This window comes from Acomys minous (assembly GCF_964271855.1).
Source record: "Acomys minous genome assembly, chromosome: 5".
NCBI lineage: Eukaryota > Metazoa > Chordata > Mammalia > Rodentia > Muridae > Acomys > Acomys minous.
In genome coordinates, this window is record NC_140494.1 from 111,096,331 (window position 1) to 111,122,935 (window position 26,605).

The 26,605-nt window shown below is 42.9% G+C and overlaps 1 long non-coding RNA gene across 1 annotated transcript in view; it reads left to right on the top strand.

Annotated features, from left to right (window-relative positions):
- Window positions 1-12,191: 12,191 nt before the first annotated feature.
- LOC311598336 overlaps window positions 12,192-26,605 on the top strand; it is a 236,551-nt gene continuing 222,137 nt past the window's right edge. The window contains exon 1 of the long non-coding RNA XR_014779535.1: window positions 12,192-12,255. This is a non-coding gene — a long non-coding RNA (uncharacterized lncRNA). The remainder of the gene's footprint in view (window positions 12,256-26,605) is intronic.

The window sequence follows — 26,605 nt, forward strand, 5'->3', positions numbered from 1 at the left end:
GTCTGTTGTGGAGTTAAAGAAACTCAAACTTCAAGATTCGTGTGCATCTCGGAAACTTAGGCCAGCACAGAACCTGAGACTTGAGTCTGTAGCTATCCAAGAAGGTTTACGTCTCCTCAGATGGGCCGGACTGTTAAGATTGTGTGGGACCAGGAGGAGAGGAGGGAGAGGGCTATGATCAGGATGTAAAGTCAGTAAATAAATAAAAATAAAAAATAAAAAAGATTGTGTAGCAAACACTGGAGTCTTCAGTGGAACCTCACCTGCAAGTCTGCAAAAGAATGGTGTTTCTGTGGGACTGGGCCATGTACTCATGTTTTTTGTTTTGTATTTTTGTTTTTGTTTTGTCTTTCTTCCTTCCTTCCTTTCTTCCTTTTTTTTTGGTTTTTGTTTTTGTTTTTTGTTTCCCTGTCTTTTCTGACAACTGGAACAGAGTAGGTGCTTACATGTTTTTAAAAAATTTTTTATTAATTTATTCTTGTTTCATCTCAATGGTTATCCCATCCCTTGTATCCTCCCATTCTTCCCTCCCTCCCATTTTCCCCTTATTCCCCTCCCCTATGACTGTTCCTGAGGGGGATTACCTCCCCCTGTATATGCTCATAGGGTATCAAGTCTCTTCTTGGTAACCTGCTGTCCTTCCTCTGAGTGCCACCAGGTCTCCCCCTCCAGGGGACAAGGTCAAAGGTGAGGCACCAGAGTATGTGAGAAAGTTATATCCCACTCTCTACTCTACTGTGGAGAATGTTCTGACCATTGGCTAGATCTGGGTAGGGGTTTAAAGTTTACAGCCTGTATTGTCCTTGGCTGGTGCCTTAGTTTGAGTGGGACCCCTGGGTGCTTACATGTTGAGTAAGTGCATTTGTGAGGAATGAACGAAAAAGGTAAAAATGAAATAATTTTTTATGTTTAGATTTGGATGGGACATAGGAGATCCATTTACTGAATTTTTAGTATTTACTTTTTCAAGGGATAACCAGACTAGCTGATATGTAAGGTTTCTGTTCTCTGGACAGAGGCAATCTTCTGAGCGGAGTGCTCTCTGGCTATGCCGCTCTGCCTAAGTGCATCCTCACTAAGTGCTTAAGGAGTGTGCTGCACATGCAGGGCTCATGAATTCTATCTGCCTTCCTGTGACAGTCTAATGTTATCAGTCTTGACCCATTGGGCCAGAAGACCAGCTGGAACTCGTAGAGAAACTTTAATAGATGTATTTTCAGAAACAAAACAGGTAGCAGCCCTGACATCCATATTTACATGGCTGTCACACCCTCACTTTGGCGGAGACTTGGCTCCAGCTGAGAATTGCATTTCATGAGAAGCGCACTGGTGTCAGTCGCAAAATCAACTCAGTTCCCAGAAGAATTGCACAGGGGCGGCTTAGTGCTCACCTGGCCTCGGATCATCAAACCGTTAGCCCCCAAAGCAGTCAGCATTAATGCTGCAAAAGCAAGTTTCAGCGTGTCGAGAGGGATGGGGTCCAGAGCCGCTGGGCTTTATTTTTCCTCTGAGATGAGGATGTTCAGCTCTTTCCAAGTTCAAATCAACAGGTTTTGAGTAATATTTGCCGAAACCCTACTTTCTATTCAGCTGACAGGCCAGATCAAACAGGCAGAAGTGAGCTCCCCTCATGCATAGCTATTGGTTTGAATTTATTAATCATTTTGTCTAAATCATCTATAACGTTTACCCCCAAAAAACTTGGTTACGTGTTTCCGAAAGGAGTGCATAAAACTCTTCAATTATAATTTAAACAATTTTTATTGTGTAGGATAACATTTCACATCCTCCCTAGATCCTGTCTTGGATCCCTTTGTGCTAATTATGCCAATCCTTCCTCTTATCAGCGTAGCATGTACCTATATAGAGGAGGAAGTTTCTAGAGAGAACTTAGTGACCAGCTGTCCATGAACGAAATTGTGATTTGTGGATTACCTAGCCATTAGGCTTTGGGGAGCTTTGCGGAGGCTTCTACACCCCCCACCCCCGTTAGCATCTTCTTATCATGGTGACAGAATGCCTAACAGAACTAACTGAGGAGGAGATGATTTATTTGGCTCACTGTTTCAAAGTAATCAGTCTATCTTGGTGGGGAGGGGATGGCAGAGCAGCCAGTTTTCCTCATGGGCAATGACAAACAAAGCCAAAGAGGAATGCAGGAAGGGGGCCAGTACAGGATATGTCCCAAGTGACCTGCTTCCTCCACTCAAATCCCACATCTGAAAGCTTCTAGAACCTCCCAAAATAGAACTAAGAGCCAGGAACCCATATTTCAAAACATAGGCCCGTGGGGGTTGCCTCATATTTAAGCCATAGCACTGTCTTAATCTATCTCTGCTGCCATAACAAAATATAGGACTAAGTAATTGCTAAAGAACTAAATCATTTTCTGGTAGTCTAAGGGCTGTGTAGTCTGAAATTAAGGTGCTAGGAGGCTTGGTTGTGTGAAGAGGGCTAATCTCTGCTTCCAAGATGGAGCATTGACTGGGTCCTCTGCAAGTAATGCATTATGGGTCTTCTGATAGAAGGTAGAGGGGCAAGTGAAAAAAAGAAAAGAAAAAGGCCAAATTCTGTGGGAAGCTACTTTTATAAGATTCTTAATCTCATACGTGAAAAGGGCCGCCTTTATTATCTTAGCGTCTCTCAAAGCCCACATCTTAATATCACATTGGTTCATTAAGGCTTAGTACTTGAGCTCTGGATGGGACCCCAACAGATGGTAACAGGAATTTCTGTACTATGACAAACTGAAAGTTTACAAGGGAGTAGAAAAGATGAAATAAGGCAACATTTATCTACTCATTTATTTCATTGAATAAATATTTGCTAATTGATTTCTATATGTTAGGCACCAAACTTGGCATGTTGCATCTTTTGTAGCTGAGGTTTGAGATAGGTCAGTTCTAGAGCTCCATCGAACATTGGCTCTCAAAACACCAGAGCATAAGGACAGATCAGGATGCCCATATGCATCATGTAGGAGGCTTTGTATACTATGTATTGAACAGTCAACTTAGTAAAATCTCTAATTGTGTTTAGAAAATTCCCCAGTAGTAGGTGGGCTTAGGACAATATATTAGTTTAATTTGTAGGTCACAGTATTTAAAAAGTTTGGCAGTGTACTCGTGTACCTGGAACATCTTGTACGTTAGAGCCAGGCTGTAATCACAGCTTATCCTCTTCAAAGGTGTAGAGTAGAAGTTTCCAAAGTCACGGAATCTGTGCATTACTTGAATTGGCTGTCTCCCCCTATCAGGAGCTCTATCGTACTCACAAGAATCTATATTTAAAAATGTAGATTCTTTTGGCGCATTATGAGAAATGTTTCTGTGAGCTCTACTAATTCAAACTGTAATGTGTATTGGACATTCAATTTAGCAAAACAAAGCCCTTGAAAGCATATTGTTTTCCAGGCTGGGAAATGGAAAATTGGCCCATCTCTGTTAGCTTATTTGGATGTGATTTTATTTAAATATTTCAAGTTAGTTTCTTAAATATGTTTAGAGTACTGTTTTATAATGTATTGATAATCTAAGGAAAGTTGTCTTCATAGACCACAGAACCCCCCACCCCCAAATCATTAGTCTTATATGTCTATTTAGATAGACAATCTTCTATAGTTGTATATTTCTAGTTAATGACACCCTTCTAGCTGGTCTTGAGTACCTGCATACAGTGTTGGTTTCTTCATCTTAACAGTCTCGATATGGCCTCAGAGTTCTTTGTTAAAGTTTATTAGATGGCTGAGGACACCTTATTGACAGTTCCCCAATCTACGAATCTTTCTTGTTGTCCTTCTTAACGCAAAACATAAACGCCTGTTTATTTTGACCCTGATGACATCCATTTCTTTTCTAAGAACCATTAGGAATCTGCAACAAGGCATACCATCCTTAAATTTGTAGAAACATTTTGGGAGTTCTTATTCATGACCAGGTCTTATTCATAAGGAGACTGGTTTTTTGTTTTTTTTTTCTCCTTCCCTAACTCAGGAAAAACCACCATTAATTTACTTCTTGCTGACAATTGAAACAGGTTTGGGAAACTATTCAACTTTTAAAATAATAGACTCAATGTAGATTAAGTACTTCTCAAACTCAGAATGGCTTAGGATTAAGGGACACAAATAAAACTAAAAAAAGGAAAAAAAAAAGCTAAATGAAGCCAAGGTTAATGCAGGCAGTATGAACGGCATAACAAGACTCACTATATGTTAGCTGATATGAGACCTCTGACTAGCATTAGAAGATTGTCCCCAAACCGAATACTCAATAGATAAATATAACGAGTAAGGGTATAATGGGATATTATGCTTAAGCCAGTTAGAAAATCATAAAAAAAAAAATCTATGGGCAAGCAACATACAAGTGATTTTTCATAAAAAATACCCTGAGTTGACAACTAGATTAAATGGAAAAACATGTAGGAGATTGGAAGAGGGCCACTGCGAGTGGAAAAGTACACACTGAAACAGAAATTAGTGTCATGAAACATGAGGTGGTTGGAGGACTTGGAAGCTGCCCAAAGGCAAGCTAAGAAGAAGTCCCTGCTGCTGCAGAGTGAGAGCGAGAGCCTGGCAAACAAAGGCAGACCCCGAGGAGGAGCTGTCTCTAGCCACCTAGGTGCACGCGAGCCTTCCTCATAACAGAAAGCCGCTGCCAAGTGCTGATGACTGTATTTAGTCATTATAGCCTACATTCCCACTCTTATCTTCCTGACCTAATAATGCCTTAGCAAAATATTAATAATCCCTCGCTCGGTATGAGCTGTTGAGACTAAGCCCAGTCAGCAGCAACCCTGCCAGTCTTTAGCAGTATTTACTAGCCGCTTGCTACACTGTTTGCTCTGGAGTTTTGACAAGGGTTGATATTGACTTGACTGGATTCTCATACTTATCTCACATTATTTACAATTTTCTTTAAAAAAAAAAACCAGACTAATTTTGGCCACTCTTAGCTTCAAGTTACTATAAAATGCCAGCTCAAACTATGAGAAGCCCCATAACAGAGCGATCACACCAAGTGCTGGGGTGAACTGAACCTCAGACATCTGGTGGATTAAAACCACTTCCAAAAGACTTTATCAGTGTCTTCAGAAGAAAACCCACGTTTGCCACATGGTCCAGCCATTCTACTCTGAGTTATTTACTAAGATAATTGGAAATGTATCGCTCACACAAATCGGATGTACAAATGTTTACGGTGGTTTTACTTGTCACAGCCAGAGCCTGGAAGGAATCCTGTGCAATGAGTCCGACTAAACAACACAAAAGAAAGGGCTACTGATACTTGGCAATGATTCTCAAGATCAGTATGTAGAAGGCAAAGCCACAAGGGGGAAAAGAGAGCATTATCTGTTACCTAAAATTCTCAAGAACCCATTGCTTCAGAAAATAGTTCAGCAAGTGCTGGCAGTGTGGACAGGAAGGGAAGGAAGGAGCCACACAAGTGTGCAGACTTCAGGGCAGACAGACAGACATCTTGATCTTGGCAATGGCCTCGGGAATATGTTTATGTGTCACAAATCATCAGGTGGCAGAGTTTAAATAGCTTCAGATCACTCTGTGTTAATTATGCCTCAGCCAAGGTAAGTGAAGAATCACTAGGCTCTTCCAGCACTGGCATCAAGAAGGGAGGATGCACCGCAGAACGTTCAACTTAAACTGGGCTGCACCCCAATAGATACAACAAATTGAAAATGCCCTAAAGCAAATTGCACTGACATTACAGCTTAGCACTGCAGTGCTCTGTAGACTACGTTTTCTCCCCTGTAGTCCTGTGGTTAACCCTGAGCTGCAGCTCCCAGAATCATGACAGAGGACAATCTATATCATTAGCCTGGGAAAACATCAAAAATTGAAACTTAAAGGGCAGGTTCTAGTGAAGGCCCCTCATCTTTCACAGCATCATAAGGTTGAAAAGCCTGTATCATTGTAAGCAGAGACTGTCTACATGCACGGGTGACCAGTACTGCAGAAGGAAAATGAAGCTATTGGTAACCCTGCCTAGACTGATTTAACCTATATGTTTAGCCAGCAGATAGATAGGCAGTGGCAAGCTAGCAATATAGTTGTCTTAGGAGAAGAAACAGCTTGGTACAGTGATGGCCACAAAACAAAGGACCATCGATGAGATGCTCACTGAATCAGTGCTCAACTGTGAGAAAGGAGATACGAGAGCCAGCAGGCTCTTCTTTTTCAAATGCTAGTGTTAGTCTGGGCGAGCACTTTCTCTGCTCAGAAATCTGATGATTAAGTAAGTAACTGTGTCTATCAGCCAAATCCGTCAATGATAGACATACTTTTCATAACGTTTACTGTGTCAGAGTTGCCTTTGAGGCTGAAGGTTACTGAAATCATTTTGGCATGAGAGAATGAATGATACCTGGCCCACTTCTGCTCTGCATTCTTCTCGGGGCACAATAACCTTGATAACCGTGTGTGCTAGCAATTCCTTTTCAAATGTGGGTTGGTTCAGAAACTAAGCCTCCTAAGTACAGATTCCAGAACATTCTACAAATAACTAATACAAGATGTTCTGGAACTGATCTCTGATATTAGACCAACAGATATTGGCAAGCATCCTTTTATTTGGTGAAGCGAATAAAGCACTGAAATTTATTATACTCTTTAGTCAGGTTGGAGGAAGGGGCAAAACCCAAATAGAGAAAAGAAAGAGCGTTTTAAAAAAAATGTTTTACAGAGGCATAAAAATAAACACTTTAAAGAGGTCACTCATTATCTTGAACAATTTCCTCTTTGCTCTCCTCCAGACACTCAGTTGTAACAAACCATAGTACTGGGTTTATCAAGACAGAGTCTCTCAGCCTGTTCCAGTCTCTTCTTTGCCTCCCATTGATTGTTTGCCCGAGGTAGCCCATAGCAGGGAGGCTATCACCTGGGGATGTGTCAGAAAAGCAAAGCCACATACTCTTCCCCAAACCCTCCGAATCTAACTGCGGAAGGTGGGGACCACCGTTTTAACAGCCACCTTCCCTGGCGATTGTGATACATGCTATAGACAGGGCTCTTCTCTGATTATTCTTTTATGTTATCTTCCTAACTGCCATCAACCTGTCTACTTCCTCAAGACGAAACCTCTAAAGCACAGATACGGACATATCCCCCCTGAGCACAAAGGGGCCTTCAATCCTCTTCATTGTTCATGCTTATCATGTAAGTTTCATAATTGTAACACTTACTGGATACTTAGTGATCTGGGCTGTGAGGCGTCCAGCTGGGCAGAGTAAATATCCGGGGGGGGGGAGGGGGTGTGATGAGCGGGTACATGACCACTTGTTCTTTCAGTGGCCTCAGATGGCAATGATCTTCTCCAGTCGTTCTGAGCCTTTGTCACACTTTAGATTCACCTGGGGACCTCACAAAAAACATTCCATCCTAAAACCCTGAGTAGGGACCTCTCTGGGTATGGCCTTCCATATAGTTTTTATTATTATTTTTAATTTTTTTCCCATATAGTTTTTAAAAGCTCCCTGATGTAAGGATGTGAAGATTAATTGAGAATTGCCCTATGGCTCTCGCCTTCTTGACTAGTTTGTCTCACAGTTGGGGTCACTTTGTCCCCAGCTGTGGCTGCCAAGGCCCTGCCCCAGGCTCTGTCATTAATCTTGTTCTTAGACAAAGGAATGTGGGAGAAGAGGGTGAGCAATAGCTGAGCCAGCATTGTACCAAAGGTGTTTCTACATCTACTCCTTAATGTTAGTCTTGTGTTCGGAAGGCTTCTCTCTAGGCTACTTTCTAAACAACAACAACAACAATTAGAAAGAACAGGTTTAAATCTCACAGTGCAGCACTTCTCTGCTTGCTAGGCTCCAATGTATTTCCCATCTCCTAGAGGTTAAAAACAAACTTGTGGGGAAACAGCTTCTGCTCCCTCCTCTTCCCTCTACCTGATAGGCCTTCATGCTTTGGCCTTGGCTCAGCCCTTCTTCTTCATTCAGTTCCCTCTGCTCCAGCCACTTGGAGTGGGGCAACTGTTTCTTGGGTGCCCATGACCTTTGCTCCTGCTGAGTCTCCTCCCCGTAACCATCATCCTGTCTTTGAAGATACAGGTTAAGGCTTTCTGGGGACTACTCTGTTTCATGTCTCTAGCACCTTCTCCATGTCTCTTCTTTGTTTTAATTTGTTTATGGTGGTTTGTTGGCTATCTCCAAGTGCAGACTGCATCGGTAAAAAAGAGTTTGGGCTCCCATCTGGGCTCACTGGATCTCCAGTGCTTAGGATAATACCTACACATAAGAGTTGCCCAATAAACACTGGCAGAATGATCAGGCTGCCCACCTGGTAGTCCACGTTAGAAGCAGACCTCTGTTTTGTTTCCTTGTGCCCATTTTCCAGCCAAGGTGGCCCCTTAGGTTCCCATAAGATCTGATGTCTCAGGTCATTTAAGTTATCTCTTGAACTCTAAACTCCTATGCTGATAGAGAAAATGTTATGTATTAGAGTTAACTCAGATTAATTAGTTATTTCATTCTTTTATCCATCCATCCATCCATTCATCCATCTATCCATCTGTCTTCCACTGTCCTTGAATATATGCTTTAAGGGAAAGAGGGTGTTGTAGTAATGATTAATAGGCCACCACAACATAGTTGGTATAAAGTAGCTTTATTATGGGAAAGGAATAAAAGGGGGAGAGAGGAGAGTACCCATGACAGAGAGGGAGAGAGATGGGGGAGCAGGCTGGTGGGTCATTTTTATCCTGTACACATCTGGCGAGTATGTGGCAGTGGTGGCAGGTGATGAGCTCAGAGGTTGCTGGGCCTCTGAAAGGCAGGCTAGTGGGACAGCCTGTATGCTAACATTCCTCCCTTTTTAGTTAAAAAAATGACCAACTTAGGACAGGGTGGTAAGGCAGGAATGAGGATGTTGTGTTCAAAAAGGCTGCTTCCTGCTGACTTGAGGGCAATAGCATCTTTGGGGACCCTAAGAGAATGAGGGGCTGGTGAAGTCCTGGGAGAGCCAGCTGTTTCACTGCTGTCCAAGATCTGTGAGAACATCTACAGCTAGGAAGAAAAATGCAGGTCCAGCTGATGTAATCTGTGATGTTAGACTGAAGGACCTGTGGTATCTGCTTTGGTGCTGTCCTGGATGTAAGAAACACCTGGAACTGACAGGCTACTGGGATATATATAATTGCAGAAGTCAAAGTTTAAATAGGTTAGGGAGAAAATTTTTCTTTTTTTTAGGTGAACGTTGGAAACTTTGGGACCCATGGTTTTGGTAGTTAGGGGAGGGAGGGTTCACAAGCCAATCGGCTAGCCTGCTATCCCATCTGATCTGCCTCTAGGTTACTTAGCAACCTTTGACATCATCATCTGCCACCTACCCAGGTGTGTGCCAAAGGTACCTGGTTCTAAAAGGAACAATTGGCCAGCCCCTTTCTCTCCCTCTCCCTCTCCCTGTCTCTGTCTTTCTCCATCCTCTTGGCCCACTCAGGCCCTAACTCCTCTCCCATTCGGATCTGTTGTGTCTCACTCTACTTCTTTTTAATGATAACAGAGGGGAGTCCCAGAACTAGGAAAGAGGGAGGAGTCCCACCCTCTGAAATAGGCAATAGGTGGGAAACTTAGGCTGTTGATTGGCAGTGCTTGCTTATCTAGACTTCATCAGACCTGAGAGGAGTTATAATACTGTTGGCTATGAGTCCAGTGAAAATGAATCAATAACATATTAAATTATACATCTTCAAAACAAAAAACAAAAAACAACAAAACAAAAACACCACCAACCAAGCTTTTGCATTGGCCTATCATTGAAAACCTGACCACGCCTTGGAAGGATCTAACTACGGGTCTCCACCGGAAGCATCGGTATTTCCACCTGCAGTACTGACTGGTCGGTAACTCAGCGCATGCGCCCTTAATCGAGCAGAGCTACTGGGAAGAATGTGAACTGATCCACAGTCTCATTTGTGGTTTTGACAGACATTTCATGAGACTGAGATGGATAACCTGAGGGTCATCGGCACAGAGTACTAAAATGTTTCTCTAGAAAAGGGAAATCTGGCTGAGTAGGGCACCAGGAGAGGAAGTCGGGGCACATGAAGTAAATGGCTCTCTATACACTGTGGGTTTATAGACAACACCACCAGCAGCAGCGTTCCTGTATCTGGGATGTTTTGCCTTTAAAGATTAATTTTCATTCTTTCTTTTCAAGAGGAAAGCTTCTTGGCAGGTACTTAGTGATACTTTGGGGATTTTTTTCCTGGGATCAGATATCTCTCCCTGCCTTTTCTTTCTTTTTTTCTATTAGAAAATCCCATTTGGGAAAGGGCAATGGATTGCTTTGGAGCTTGACAAGCATAGGGTTAAGATGTTTTGTGCCATTTTTATTAATATGGCCAAGGAAGGCCAGGAAGAGCCAATTTATTGACGTCAACCCCTTTAACCCCGTTTTGCCCAAATGACTCAATCATCGACTGGGCTGGATCTTGTTTCTTTTGGGAATTCTGAGGGGTGCTAGAATTAAATTACTACCACTCAAACATTTTGTACTTGTTGTTTTTGAAAGAAAACCTTATCCAAATGTCCTTTCCTCTCCTGGACTAAAGCAAAGAGATCCTTGAACAAAACTCAGCTAGGTGGGTAAGAAGCTACACACACCCCAACCCTCCATCTTTTTAAAAGTATCTATTACTGAGAAACTGGCTCCTCAAGTCCTGACTTGCTAAGTGTTTAATTACCAGCAGTTTCTCAGTTCTTTCCTGCTGGGTGTCAGACACATCAGTTCAGGCAGAATGGGGGTGATGAGCAGGCTTGCTAGTGTTTTACTGCTTCCTTGTCCCCCCCCCCTCAAAGTCTCTGGATTTTACTTCTTGTCTTTTATTCTTCTCAGGGAAATTACTCACTAAAAGAGCATCTGAAAATATAAACCGGTGAAACCATTCTGTCCAACCAACAGGCAATGTCAATCCAAGTCTCAAATGCACTCAAAGCAGCAATTCCTCTTCTGGACATTTGTCCTACAAATGGAAGCACAAAGATTTAGGCACAAAAATGCTCATGATGTACTGCTTCTAATTTCAAGACAAAAATAACAAACAACAACAACAAAAAAAACCCCACAACCAGACTGTATGTAAGGCCCACTAGTGAGAGGAAAGCAGGTCTCTCTCTACTGACCTGGAAGACCTGCAACATCATTATTATTATTATTATTATTATTATTATTATTATTATTATCATTATCATTATTATTATTATTAATTATTTTTGAGACAGAGTTTCTCTGTGTAGCTGTGACTGTCCTGGATTTGCTTTGTAGATCAGGCTGGCCTTGAACTCACAGAGATCTGCCTTTCTCTGCTCCGTGAGTGCTGGGAGTACAGGTGTGCACTACCACACCTGGCTTGCAGCTTATTTTTTAAAAATTAAATACAATGGAGTTCAGATGTGCAATAATGAGCAGTGTGCAGAAATGGAAGGAGTGTGTGTATCATCAAAGTATGTAAAAGGCTAATACTATTTTGTGACTAATACGACCTTCAGGGCTTTGGCTTTTTGAACTGGGTCTGACCAGTAGGAAGAGTGATGAGAGTTGAGTGAGGGTGGCTTGAAATTTTAATTTTATGTGTTTATTTTATAACAATCATGCATAGCTTTTATAATACTATAAAAACAAGTCTTATGAAATGTGCCTCAAAATCTTAGTTTCCACCTAGGGAACTTCCATGGAGAGGCAAAGCCTGAACCATCAAACACCCACTGATTGAGCCACCCTGCCTGTTGATGATGGGCTGCTGTGACCAGGAATGCTGCCTCAATCATCTATTCCAGTGCTGCCTTAGCCAGTTCAAGTTTTACACCTCATTGCTACCCGCTGCTAGGTGGCTGCTTACTATCGATGCCTATCCTGGTCCTGATTTTTAAACAGACATAAGTTATCTGCTTTCCAGAGATACCTGGTTACCTTTGTCCTGTGTGAACAATCAAGGAGCCCTGTCTTTGCTTATTTAACTAACACAGAACCAGCACACTCCACAGCTGTTGACCATGAAAAACCCTAATGGCCAACACCCAATTCAACTAAACAAGCCCCCTGCCCCCAGTATGTTTCTTTTCAGCTGCTCGATGCACAGCTTGCGTGGGTGAGCCTAGAAGAGAAAGCCCACACCACTAGACCTGCAGGCTCCAGTGTAGCCCTATGTGGGTCCTTTTGCTCTGTGTACTTTCTCCTTTTGACTGAGCTCCCTGCTGCTGGAGTTTACCAACCAGCCCCTGACCTCTTTGGGACTGGTAAGTAGTACACTCCTTGCTTGTGACATTTTGGGGTTGTTAGAAAATGCTTCTCAGGGATTCTTTTGCGGGACCAGGAGAGGAATCATAGACAGGCAAGGGGGCTGCCTTCCTGGTGTCAAGGTTCTGGTGATGCCGTGCACTTGGGCTGCTTCCTGAGTAGAGCGTGGTCCCTGAGGTTGTAGTTGAAAGCCCTGGGCTCTTTTTGCAACCAGCTCAGCTTGCTCTAACACTGACCAGGACCATAAGCAGACAAAAGATGTTATGTAGCCTTCATTGAGACCTAACGTAGGGACAGTGAAAGGATCCTGGAATGGAAGAGAATCTTCCTAGCTGATAGAAGAAGGTTAAACATAGTCTGCATCTCTAGCCAGAAAAGGGGGATTTATTTAAATCCACCAGCCTTGCATAATGTCTGTACCAATACCAAGCTTTAGAAATAATAAGCTCTTTTGCGGAGTCACTGGAGAGGTCTTCTTCTGTATAAGCCTTGCTTGAAGACTGTTACCGGCTTTACAATAGCTGTGGGTGGTGCTGTCTGCAGGTTATTGAGGCGTATTAGTGTTGGAGTGATGTTTTCTGCCACCCCTGCCTCTGTCATGGCAGGCTTGAACAGCTGTGTCTGGAATGAGGCCTCTTGCACCTGTAGCTCATGGCCTGAGGAACAGCCACAGTTGTGATGTACTTGTGGTTAAAGTGCAGTTTCAAGGAGTTGATGAAATGTTTTCAAACATGATGGCGTGATGACATCTTAGACAGTTGTAAAAGGACAGGATTCTCAGTTGATGGCTGCTGGATCAAGGTAGCCAGATGCAAGGGACATATCTGATAGCTGTTGACTAAAGGGCCCGAGTGCTTTGATCCCAGTAGCTTAGGCTTTTTCAAGGAAAGTTAAATGTTAAATGGGGCATGTTTAGTACACCTGTGTGTGTGTGTGTGTGTGTGTGTGTGTGTGTGTGTGTGTGTAACAATAAATTGAAGAAAGGCATTTGAGGGTTAGTGGGGTGCACAGGAGGTAGTGGAATGGGAGAAGGAGGGATGGAACTATTACTGAGCAGGTGGTTCAGGTCTGATATAAACAACAATAGCAACAACAACAACAACAACACGCTGGTCACTTCAGTCATCAGGGCTTGTCCAAGGACTCTGCTTCAATTCCTGCCTCCAGGATCCTGCCTTGAGTTCCTGACCTGACTTCCTTTGCTTAGCTGCTTAGGGTGTGCACTGAAGACTTGCCCAGGAAGCTCTTACAGATACCGCCTAGGGACAGACTAAACAAAATAAAAATCTCTCTATATCAAACCTACAGCCACATCATACTGAATAGGGAAAGACTAAAAACATTCCCTTTATAGCAGTGGTTCTCAACTTTCCTAGTGCTGCGACCCTTTAATACAATTCCTCATGTTTCAGTTATTTTCATTGCTACTTCATAACTGTGATTTTGCTACTGTTATGAATTATAAGGTAAATGTCTGTGTTTTCTGGTGGTCTTTGGGAGGTCATGACCCACACGTTGAGAACCTCTGTTCTATATCAAGGGCAAAATTAGGTGTCCACCCTCATCACTGTTAATGAATATATTACTAAAAGCTTTAGTGAGAACAATTAGACAACAAGAAGAAATAAATAGAGCACAAATAGTAAAGGAAGAATCATTGATCCATGTTTGAGGTGATACAATTTTAGAAAAATGAAAGGCTCCATAAAAGCTGGGTATAGCAAGGCATATCTATAACCCCAGTACTCTGGACATCGGGGCAGGAGGACGAGGAATTCAAGGCCAGCCTCAACTACACAGTGAGTTTGAAGTTAGCCTATGTTACCTAAGACTGCTCCCCACCCCCAAAGAGACTATCAGAACTGATGAACAAAGTCAGTAAAGTATCTTGATATGAAAATTAACATGCTGAAAGCATTATCCTCTATACACCAACAGTGAATTTTCTGAGAAAGAGATCATAAAACGATACCATCAACAATAGCTGCAAAATCAATCACACTAAAAATAAACTTGACTAAGGAAGCCAATGATTCCTATAACGAGCATTATAAAATACTGTAGAAAAATTAAAGATACAGACATGGAAACACTTCACATATTCATGGTTCCAAATGTCCCCTATAGATACACTGTCACCTCTATCACAATACCAAATAAAGTCTTCAAAACTAGGGGGGGAAAATCTCAAAATTCATATAGCTGTAAAAAGGCCATGCATAGCCAAAGAAATCGCAAACAGAAAGAACGGTTCTGTTATTAATATGGGAATTAACGTGTCCTATCCTACTGAATACATCTCCACAGAAGTCCTTTTGGAAAGCTCTTAGGGGTACAAGAGTCCTCCTTGCATGACCTGATACATTATGTATCTACAGAGAGTGAACAGATGATAAGCGAAGCTGGTGAGGGCTGTGATCAGCCGTGAATATTGTTCACATAAGACAAACTCTGTCCTAGGCCCCATACATCACAGGGTCTAGAGAGCAGGTGTTGTGACTATGAAGTCACCACTTGGAGTGACAATGGTAGGCAGGCATTTATCTCTGTTGATCATTGAATCAGCTACTTGTTCTCATTCCTTTCCACTCATCAAAATATAACCCAGAGAGCAAGTTTTGCTTTCAAAGTTTTATATGTTTATTTATGATTCTTGTGAGTGGGGAGGGTATGCACATGCTACAGGCTGTCTGTGGAGTTCAGAGGACAATTTTCAAGAGTTAGTTCTTCCCTTCTACAGTGCGTTTAGCCGGTCAAACTCAGGTGGTCATGCTGATGCCTCAAGTGTTTTTACCCATTGAGCCAGTCATGAGCCCTAGGGCAAGCGTTAGCACGATTGCCAAGAACAAAGTGAAGTGAGGATGCTCTCCTAATATGGGGACGTGAACATAATGAAAATGCCTCGGACCCACTCTTCTGGAAAGCATTCTTCGACATGTGGCAAAATGTGGCATTGATGCTCCTTTTTTAAAAAATATATTTTATTAATTTATTCATATTACATCTCAATTGTTATCCCATCCCATGTATCCTCCCTCCCTCCCACTTTCCCCTTACTCTTTTCCCCTATGACTGTGACTGAGGGGGACCTCTTTCCCCTGTATATGCTCATAGGGTATCAAGTCTCTTTTTGGTAGCCTGCTATCCTTCCTCTGAATGCCACCAGGCCTCCCCATCCAGGGAACATGGTCAAATATGGGGCACCAGAGTTCATGTGAAAGTCAGACCTGACTTTCCACTCAACTGTGAAGAATGTCCTGTCCATTGGGTAGATCTGGGTAGGGGTTCAAAGTTTACTGCATGTATTGTCCTTGGCTGGTACCATAGTTTGAGCAGGACCCATGGGCTCAGATCTGCCCTTCATAATGTTCTTCTTGTAGGTTTCTAGGACCCTCTGGATCCTTCTATTTCCCCATTCTCCCATGCTTCTCTCACCTAGAGTCCCAATAGGATATCCTCCCCTCTGTTCCACTTTCCTGATAAGTGAAGACATTTATGGGACATGCCCCTTGGGCTAGTGTCCAGATAGATGCTCCTTTTTAAACTCTATTTTATTTAGGGTATTAATGCCTCTACTTCTACCAACTCCTTAACCCTGGGTAGGAGAAAGAATGTGAGTGGAGAGAGAGTGTGCAGACCATTTTACTTCTCCTGGCTATTTAGGTTAATTGGGTTCTTTTGGGGACAATGCCAATCTCCTGTAAACAGGAAGTGCAGCAAGCAGGCTCCTCTGAACCACTGTGTCGAAATATTTCTCTCCATCCACCACGCAGGTCTCTGGTGTCTCCAAATTGGTACATACTTCAAGCCACCACTGCACACCACACTTTCTCTGCCTGTGCTCGCCTATTTATCTTCTTCAGAGTCCTAGACCATTTCCCTCTTCTTGCCCAAGGAGGCAGGCTGTTACCAGCTGGCAAAGACCACACCCTACACAAGACAGTTATCAGCTGTCAACAGACTAAAGCCCAAACTAAAACCCCACACTTGAGATTAAAACAAAAACACATTTACATAACATAACTGAGTTTGCAAAGAGCCCAAAACTTCCATTACATATCCATTACACTGTGGGAGTCCATTCAATTTAAGATGCTGGTCATCAGGAGTCCTGCTTCATGTAGCCCTGCACATTTGTCCATTAAAGCTTGGGGGTGGGGGTGGGGGCTAAGTAATCCCCTTGCTCTTGGGGAAGAACTTACATATAGCTTGAGTGAGATTTGATAAGTTATAGCTCTGTGGTTTTCATTGGAATTTTTGTGGTCCCTGTGGAAAAATACCAATCTGGTTGGTTTTAAAAATATTTTTAAAAAGCTTATGCCCATGTTTTGTTTGGGGCATTATGGGAAAGCTCTTATAGGTACCCTCCAGTCTAAAGTGCCCAAAGCCATTCTTTCCATAAAGCTGTCTTTGCTGGTCTTGAGCACATGAAAGGTAGCATTTATGTTGCTTTTCTAACCCCTCTGGAGTAAAGGCAAATTATTCTTTTTGACATTACTTATGTTCTCCCATTTTTCCTTCCTGCTGGGGAGCTAGTCACGTGATCTCATTTTCAGCAGGTAGAACCATGAGGTCACATCACTAGATTTAGTCAATCGCTCTATGTCCAGATATAGTGTTGTTTGCTCCCAGGCTGAAATTTGGGAGCAAGTATGAAATATCTACAGACTCTCTGTTCCACCATTGAGGAGAAAGCCTTGTGTAGACTTGAGACTTGATGGATTCATAAGGCTGAAGTGGCCTCGTGGGAGAAGAGCTGTCTTCAAGGGTCACTCAGGCCCAGAATGGATGTTAGATGAATAAGAAATAAGTTTCTGTTGTGTTGAAGCACCTGGGATTCCAGTGAATTTATAGTCTCAATGTATTCTGCCTTATTCTGCCTCAAACCAATGGCATCCAATTGCAGATGACCCCGAGGGAAGTGGCTATGCTTGAAATGACTTATTCCTAAGCTCTTCCCAACAGAAGAGTCTGTAGTGAATGTCAACAATCTAGTTCAGCTAAGACTGTGAACTAGACTCAGAAAGATGAGTATATGGGCTCAGAGTCTGTTTCAACCAAAGGTGACCCAGTTCTGCAAGAGGGGTGCTCAGTGTCCCAGTTTTAGAAAGGCTGGGTACAAGAAGTGCAGAACAGAGCCAATGTCCATGAAGTGTCTTTCAGCCCTTTCCCATTATGGTGGTGATGAAGAGAAAACAACAAACTTACTACAAACTAAAAATTTCTTTGAGCAGTATTAAGCTAACATTTATCACAACATACAAACCCATCAATTGTCCCAATACCTTCTCAGCTTTTGGTGAGAACTTCTCTGACCACGCTATTTAAACAGGAATTCTTATGATCTCCTTTCTCTGCTTTATTGCCTTCCTCAGGCACCATCCCTTTCTTGTAGGACCTGCTTTGCTTGCTTGGTATATTATGGTTTGCTATTCCACTTGATGACAAGCTATGCAAGGGCAGAAACGGTTGCCCACTTCTTGCCCATACCTTGAAGAGCTTGTAGCCTATGGTAGGTGCTTGTTGAATTTGTTGTTCTGTGTAAGGAGATGGAGAGTGTGTAATTCACTGGAATTCTGTCTACTGGGTGAGGTTATGGGTCAGGTGGGGGCTTAGCAGGGCTGCTTCCCTTGAAGCAGGAAATAGCGATTGACAGGCCTGAAGTCCTCAGATACCAAGCACAGGGGGCATACGTCTTAGAGTGAGCCAAAGGGGAGACTGACACCTTGCAAAGGGGGCACAGGTGAATGAGTAATGGACCCTACACCCAAACTTAACTTTATTTTGTTCCTATTACTCTATTTGGAAGTATTCTGTAGATTTCTGTCACTTTCTTTGTAGATGAACTCCAACCAGGAATGAGTCATCTTCCTCCCCTCCCCTCCTTTTGTTTGGGTTTTGGTTTTTGCTTTTTCAAGATAGGGTGTGTGTGTGTGTGTGTGTGTGTGTGTGTGTGTGTGTGTGTGTGTGTGTGTGTGTGTGTGTAGCCTTGGCTATTCTGGACTCACTTTGTAGACTAGGCTGCCTTTGAACTCTCAGAGGTCTGTCTGCTTCTGCCTTCCTGAGTGCTGGGATCACAGGCATCCACCACTGTGCCCGACATGAGTCATTTTCTTAACAATTTGTATTAATATCTGTGTAGTGGAAACTGGTGTTGGGCATATACTAATTGTTGAGTGAGGTCCTAGGTTCACTTCTTAGAAGCTGTAGGACTGGGTTTTCTCTGTTTTAACCCTCTGGTGTTAGTCGCTGTGCACTGGAGTCTAATATGGACTGCCTTACCCAGCTTTCTGGCCCCTCTGATTCCCACTGGGTTCAGTCAATGGACAGTATCAATAGAGATTGGGAAGGAATAGTTGGGATGGGAATGTTTGGCTCCAGGGTACGTGCTGCCTGTTGTTGTTTCTTCACCTCGCTGGCATGGAGTGAGTCCTATTGGACCGATCCTTTTCTATGGCTCATTCTTCTTGGAGAACATATGGCGAGTCCATACCTCTACAGGAACTCCACTCCAGCCTCTTCAACCCTAGAGAGCTGACAGCTTTCCACTGTTAGTTTCTGAATCCTTCATCATCTCTTATCAGCTCTCCTGTGTCTAGCGGGGCAATTGGCTGACATAAGACCTGGAACAAACCACATGCATTCTCAGAGTTGTAGTTTCCTTTTGGGCATGCTTTAGAGCATAATATCTACTAATGTGTATGTTTCACTGCTTTCCCCAGTACAAATAGTTGTTTATTTCTTTTTTTCAATGAAGTCTTTGCTCTCAGAACTTAGGCATTAATTGCTAATGTTGTCTTAAACAACAAGAAATTACTCTTTAACTCTCAAATTCTTAGTAACATACATGGGAGGCAAATGTAGGTATCAATGAGCTTCCCAGAAAACACATTGCTGTGTGCCGAGCTTGATCACCACAAATGACAATGCAAGCCAGTGCTTTCTGAGAGCATGCTTTGTCCCTTACTATATCTCTAGTAGTTACCTGTCTCCTTGCTGTGACAAAACACCTGGGATTTTTGGCTAAGAGTTTAGGAAGGGAAACAGTCCATCACTGCAGTGAGGACATGGCAGCAGGAATGTGAGGTGGGTGGACACATGCTTTCCTCGGTCAGGAAAGGAAGTGCAGCTAGGAGGTGTAGGTAGGCTGTCAAACTCCAGGGCTCACCCTCAGCTGTTCACTCTCTTCAGCAAGGCTCTATCCACTAAAGGTTTCACAGCCTATCAAAACATCATCCCCACCTGGGGACCAAGTGTTCAAACATGTGGTCCAACACAGGGACACTTTACACCCAAACCATATCCACTATTGTACTGCTTCAAGTAATTCACTATTCATAGTGGCCATAAGGTGTGGCTGCCAGTCCTAAGATCTGACAAAGTGGCTGCCCACCATTAGGCAGAGCTGGGAGCTAGCCATGTCTCACTCATGTCTCTCTGTAGCCAAAGCCAACAAATCTCTCTCCTCCTGGCTGGGGCTCAACCAGGGCAATTATCTCCGTTTCCTTCCAGCAGTGTGCTCAGCTTTCTAAGTGGTCACCTACGAGAATGTGGCTTTTCTTATTTCCCACCGTGACCTCATAATTCTGTCACACACAAGCAAAAGCAAGTTCAACCTATAGGCTGAAAGGGGGCATCTCCATGTCTTGGGGCAGGCATGTTGGATTAAGTTGTGGAGGCTTCAAAGTGAGGTCATGGGTCTGTGGGATCCATCAAAGGTGGATTCTTGTCAGGAGCCACACAGAAGGATGACGGGGGTTGGGGGGTTGGGGGTGGGGTGGGGTGGGGGGGGTGGGGAGAGAAGAGTCCTACAGGGAGAGGGGGGAGGGGCATGGAGAAAGTTGGAGAAAGTGTGTATGTTGGGGGAGCAGCCAAATAAAGGTGTAAGTGGGAAGGAGGAATCGTGACTCAGCGGGTGGCGGGGCTTCTGAGAATAACAAATTGAAGAGGCAGAGGCCTCAGAATGCCCGCAGGCATCAGGAGTGCAAGTTCCCAGGGTCTTGCTAGAGAGCTGGGTTGCAGAACTCCTGATGAAAGGGAGTTCAAATTGGTATTTTTTTATAGCTGAAATACTTGGAAAAATAAAAAAGCTTTCTCCTCTCCTTTGCATTCAGAATCACTTTTCATGAGGACTTGGAGGAGTGACACATACCTCTTAAGAAGAAGCATTTTGCAAACACTTGATCGTGTTTGGTCATAGAAGTATAAGACAATTATTTAGGAAATTTCCCCTTTCTCCTATCCTCAAACAAGCAGACACTCTCTATATGTTAGTTCTGGAAAAAAAAAAAAAAAGACCTTTCAGTTTTCTTGCTAAGAGACACACAGGGAAGCTGATGTGGCTGGCAGCTGCCTCTCTGGGATCGCTTAGGAAAACAGTGGAAGCCTGGACCCTGCTCTAGAATATTCAGGAAAATAATTTCTTTTTCCATCTAACCTGTCCTAATTATAGAATATGAATATCTTCCTATTCATCTGCATTGACTAAAATACTTGTGATATTTGTTCCTGCTTTCCCTGTGCTAGCTGAGGGAACCATGTTTCTTGCAAGGCAGGTAATATTGATTTCTGGATCAGTAATAGAAGACACATTCTCCAAGTTATTTTTGTATTTTCCAATTTCTTTCTCCTTCTTTCTTTCTTTTCTTCCATCCTTCCACCTTTAAAAAATTTCTTAGTTTTTTTTTTTTTTTAGAATTTTGTACAGTATATTTTGTACTTTCAGAATGTTCACCCCATCCACTAACTCTTTCCAGATCCATGTCCCTCCCCCATGCATCCAAGTTGAGCCCTTTGGTTTTTCCCCATCAAGACCAATCTGCATTGCATAAGTATTTTTGGATGTGTGGCCTTCCATGGAAGCACGGTTGACTTACCAGGGTCTGCATACTTAGAGAAAACCAACTCCCCCGTTCTCAGCAGCGAACAATCACCAGTAGTTCTTGGGATTTGGTCTGGCATGAGCCTGCATAGGAGTTGTGGATGTTGTCACAGCCGCTGTGAGTTCATATGTGCAGCTATTTTGTTGAATTCATAAGACACTGTTTCCTTGTAGTCATCCACTGTGTCTACCTCTTACACTCTTTCTGTTGTCTATTCCGCCATGGTCCCTGAGTCTTGAGAGGAGGGGTACGGTATCTTACGTTGCATTTGCAGCTGAGAATTGCAGTCACTTAATTTTTCGAACCTCAGCCAGCTGGTGGCCTGTGTGAATCAACATCTAGTGCAAATAGACGCTTCTCAGATGAGGGTTGAGAGATGCACTGATCTACGGGTGCAATGGGATTTTCCACTTTCATGGGTGAGTTTGCCAGTTTACATCCATCTCTGGCTCATCATGAAAGGCCAAGGTCTAAAACTAGGTCCTCCTCTTAAGTGCCACAGTAAGAACTGCTGCACAGAGCACAGTGATGTGCTTGCAAAAATCAACGGGGACTTTGAGAAGCAGGGGTGAGTGGGAGGAGTGTTCACTAAAACAAGTGTAAACAGACTTAGACTTGAATGTTAGGCAATCCCTACACTAAAACCCTTCTGGCACCCCATTCAACGAACTGTTCTCTCTGTTTGTTCTGTAGCCTTTCTCACTAGCTGGTGGTTCCTTCCTTGCATCTCACATTTTTCTGTTTGCTTTTGCGTACCCTCCATCCACACCACTACTTCTCAACCATTGGATCACAGTTCTTTCTTGAGTGCTAGTCCTTTCAAAACAAGTTTAATGACCATTTTTAATGTCTTAATTCATAAGTGCCCTTTAGAGTCTCTGCGTCCTGCCAAATACATTGTTGTTGTGAATTGAATTGTCACTGCCCCACCCTCCGCCAATCCCAATTCAAAGACCGACTTCCTCATCTTACACAAAAGCGTGTGGAGATAATTAGATTGAAATGGAATCATGAGAGTGGGGCACACGTGTTAAGATCAGAGCCCTTTATAAGAAGAGATTCCAAAGAAATTGCCCCTCTCCCTGTCTTCCTCGTCACATGAAGACAGTAAGAAGACATCATCTTGAGGCCATGAGGTCTCCTCTCCAGAAGCCAACTGGGCTGGTACCCCAGTCTTGGGCTTCTTGACTTTACAACTATGAGGAAATAAATAGATTTTTTTTAAAGCCACCAGATCTCTAGTATTATTTACGATAGAGGGCACTGTTAATGTTTTATGGCAGCCTAAATAATATGGTATTATTTATATAATTACTCATGGCAGTCTATAGCATTATTTATGGAAGATATATTTGTTAGTTTTTTTTTTTGTTTTTTGTTTTTTTATCAATTTGATACAAGCCAAGGTCATCTGGGAGTAGGGAACTTCAATTAAGAAAACACCTCCATGGGCCAGGCGTGGTGGCGCACGCCTTTAATCCCAGCACTCGGGAGGCAGAGGCAGGCGGATCACTGAGTTCGAGGCCAGCCTGGTCTACAAAGTGAGTCCAGGACAGTCAAGGCTACACAGAGAAACCTTGTCTCAAAAAAAAAAAAAAAAGAAAAGAAAGAAAAGAAAAGAAAGAAAGAAAGAAAGAAAGAAAGAAAGAAAACACCTCCAACATAGACAATGCCCTGTAGGGCCATTTTCTTGATTAAATGATTGATGTGTGAGGGTCCACCCAAGAAAGTACAGTACCACACCTCGGCAACTGGTCTAGGGCTGTGTAAAAACAACAAGCTAACAAACAAACAAACAAACCATGCTGAGCGGGCCATGGGGAGCAAGCAAGTAGCAGTGTTCCTCTGTGGCCTCTGCTTCACTTTCTGCCTCCAGGTTCCTGCCTTGGGTCTCTGCCCCTCTCCCCTTCATGATGGAGTACAGCTGTGAGCTACACAAACTCTTTTTCCTCAGTCTGCTTTTGGGTCGTGGTGTTTTATCATAGCAAAACTAGGATAAACGCTTTCTTTTAAGGGATGACAGTTTTTCTCCATCAGCTCCTACAAGGAATGTTAGCAGTTAGGAGAATGAGTTTCTCTCTCTCATCTATCTCCACTCCAGACTCAAGAGACCCCCCACATAAAGCCCCCAAATACAATATCAACTCTTACCATTATTTCCTTTATTGTCGTGTGTTATAATGAAAAAACCCGGTGACTTTCAGGGTCAGGGGGTGATTTCCAGTGAGCATGTAGCTGGTGAGTCTTAGATGGTAGTCTTGTTGAGCTGCTGGTCAGGTGCAGCAGCAATTAGAATAAATTCTTGACCAAACCAGTTCTCGTCTGGGCACTTGATCTCATGATTGACAGGGGTGGCACCAGGCAGGTAATCCCTAGACAGTATGAAAACTTTCCTGATGAAAATATCAGAAGTGGTGAGAGGCGAGCGACAACATTGGCATCTTCTCAGGCGCCCTTATGAACCCGGATGGATGGTTCTGCAATGATGCCCTACGGTTCATCCCTCTTGAATTTCACTTGCTGTGGAAGGCCAGGATTGAAGCTTAAAGGATATCAGTGAGGACCTTCTCCCTGGCAGCCCCCTCTCAGATCATGTGCTCAAGACCTGGAGTGAAATACTTGAGATGTCTTACAAGGTTTTCCATTGGTCTGAATTATTTTTAAAGGGAAGGAAACGTTGTCCGGCATCATTAACATTCCTTGTCATTCTTTAAATATTTATGAAACCCTTAATAATATCTCCTATTGCTCTTGGTAACAAGATCATGTATCGGAAAAAAAAAAAAAAGAAATAAAAGAAAAAGAAAAAAAAAAACCGTGTCTTGTGACTTATCTGAGGATCTTGATAAAATAAATTCCCCAAATCCCTTTTTAATTAAAGAAGACTCAGAAACTCATTGCACCCCACGTTAAAGCACACTTCCTTCTCGGCATTTGCTGCTGTTCTGTTCTAAGAGTCCAGAGGAATGTAAGAATCCAGAGGCAAGGCATTTAGTTTTATCTAGGTCAGGCCTAAAAGGCTCCTCGTGGGAAGCATGAATTTCCTGTCTTAACAAAGACAGAATGGTCACCAACTCTTCTAAATTTGTAAAATAGAAAAAAGTTTTGAGACAGCGACCAGGGTAGTCACAAAGCCAGCTGGACAATCCCTTTCAGGATAACAAAAATACAGGATCTTGAGCTAGGAAATGAGAGTTTGGGTCTTGGCTCTGTGGCCTGGGCATGGTCTCCTGCTGTTTATATAGATACTGAGTGTAGATCGCTGTCTTCAGGAAGCTGTCCTGTAGGCTTAACTGTGGTATGGTAAGTTGTTTGGAGACTTTTAGGGGACCTAATGTATGATCTCTGACTAACTTATAAAGCTCCATGCCTACTATAGTATTTATATAGCCCAGGCTGTTGTAAGCTTGGGTCATTTGTAAATGAAATATCACTTGAAGGAGCCAGATCAAAAATAAATAATTACTGAGCTGAATCTTTAGAAACTACAAAAGGCCAAGAATTAGCTCTCTGATTAACAACACATTTTAAAAATATGTTCTTCTTCCAATGAAATTAACTAACATACATTCCTTAGAGAGGCTCTATAAACAAGGCCAAAGTCACTAAAGGATCTACAACTCAGTGATCAGTGTAGGTCCTGATTTTAACATGGGGCTTGGTTGTATAGGAAGCTGTGTTAGGCATAGAGCTGGGGCAGACTGGATACAGTGGAGAAAGCCTTACAGTCAGAAAGAGGACCATATAGGGGACAGATATATATTCAAATCCTCAAGGTCTCTGACTCCGGTCACATCCAGCCATGATTTAGGACCGCGGTTACTTCTTCCAAACTTCAAACACCTATTCAAACACCTAACAAACAAGTAAAAGGCTCTTGGTTTTCTACACCAAAGCCAAGAACTGAGTGAGAGGATGGAGTGGGTGTTAGGTCACCTCCACCCCCTTGGTTTCTAAAGGTATCCAGGTGACTGTTTCCTTTGCTTAGTGGGGGAAGCCTCTTGTTTTCCGACTTTCCTGAGGCATACAGTAGGCACTACAGATAGTGTGGTGGGTGGTTTAGAGAAGAAACTTGGAAACCAACTAAACACTCTGTAACTTACTAAGTAGCATGTAAGAGCAAACCACCGTAACCTTTCTATGCCCTAGTTTCCTTTTCTTTAAAGTGGACATGGTACTAATTTTGCCTCGCAGAGTTTCTGGGAGGAATCAGCTTATTACAGAAAAAAAAAATGTTTAAACATTGGCCCCCGCAGAGTACCTCTCAGCAACTGACAGCCACTGTCAGTATCCTGACAAGCTCTTCATCCATTCTGACCAGTGAGGGTGCATCTCTGGTGCTGGGACTGAGAAAAGATGCTAAGATGGTAATTGTCTGTCTAGCTGGGCCTTGTATGCTGGGTAGCAACACTTACAGAGCCAACATGGTTGTCAAAGTGTTGCTCTCAGAAGTCACTACTGGCCACTGTGATTGCCACTCATTTAGCCTGTCTTGCTCCATGCGGAGATGGAGTGACCTTTTATGACAGAACCTGTGACATGTTTTTGCCTTCTTTGAAATTCAGTGTGACACAGGAAGTGTAAAGGCTTTTTATTTAATTTAATTAACTAACCAGTCAATTAACCTCGAGGAATGCATGTAGGCCTGGTGCGTTCTAGCCCATCATTCTGCCGAGCTACATCTACAGTGCTCTTCTCGTGTTTTATTTTGGTCAGGGTCTTACTAAGTCGCAAGCTGGTCTTGAACTTGTGATCCTCCTGCTTTATCTATCCCTCCTAGGGATCATGGGCGGGTATGTGTTGACTTGGGTAGAAAGAGGTTTTACCTTCTATAAAGCAGGATATGGGTTCTGCTTCACACTGAAAGTGGAAAGAGAATCCTGATCTTCACCAAAATGGATGCACCATGTCTGCCATGTTTTCCCAATATTCTAAGGACCTCTCATGCCTATGCCAGCTGGGATCTTCTCCGGATGTCCCAGAGAGGGAATTAGAGGGTACATAACTGGACCCATAACTGGACCCTGAAATTTTTTTCCAGATCTCTTGCTGAATTTTCTTCTGTCTCAGGCTGAAACTTAGCAGCTCATACTTTCTCCTCTTCATTATTGAAACAAACAAACAAACAGACAAACAAACAAACACAAATGTCCCATTATAGTAACTATGTTCTATAATTTCAGACGTTTGAATGCAAATTGGTGAAACTCTATGTAGAACTCCTTCAGATGGGCAGACGCTCTGAACACAGGGGAAAGGTTGTACTTTAGCCTTGTAAGGGCATTAAGTTATTATCCAATAGTTAAACATGTTTGGCTTCTTCTTATTCACTGGGTAGTTTTGATGTATTTTTGTATGTAATCTTTACTGTGAGATAGACCCTGTTACTAATACTGTTCTGTTAAATGGTACTTTCTGCCACTACAGAGTGTAAATGCAGACCAGTGACTCCTAATGCCTCTGCTTC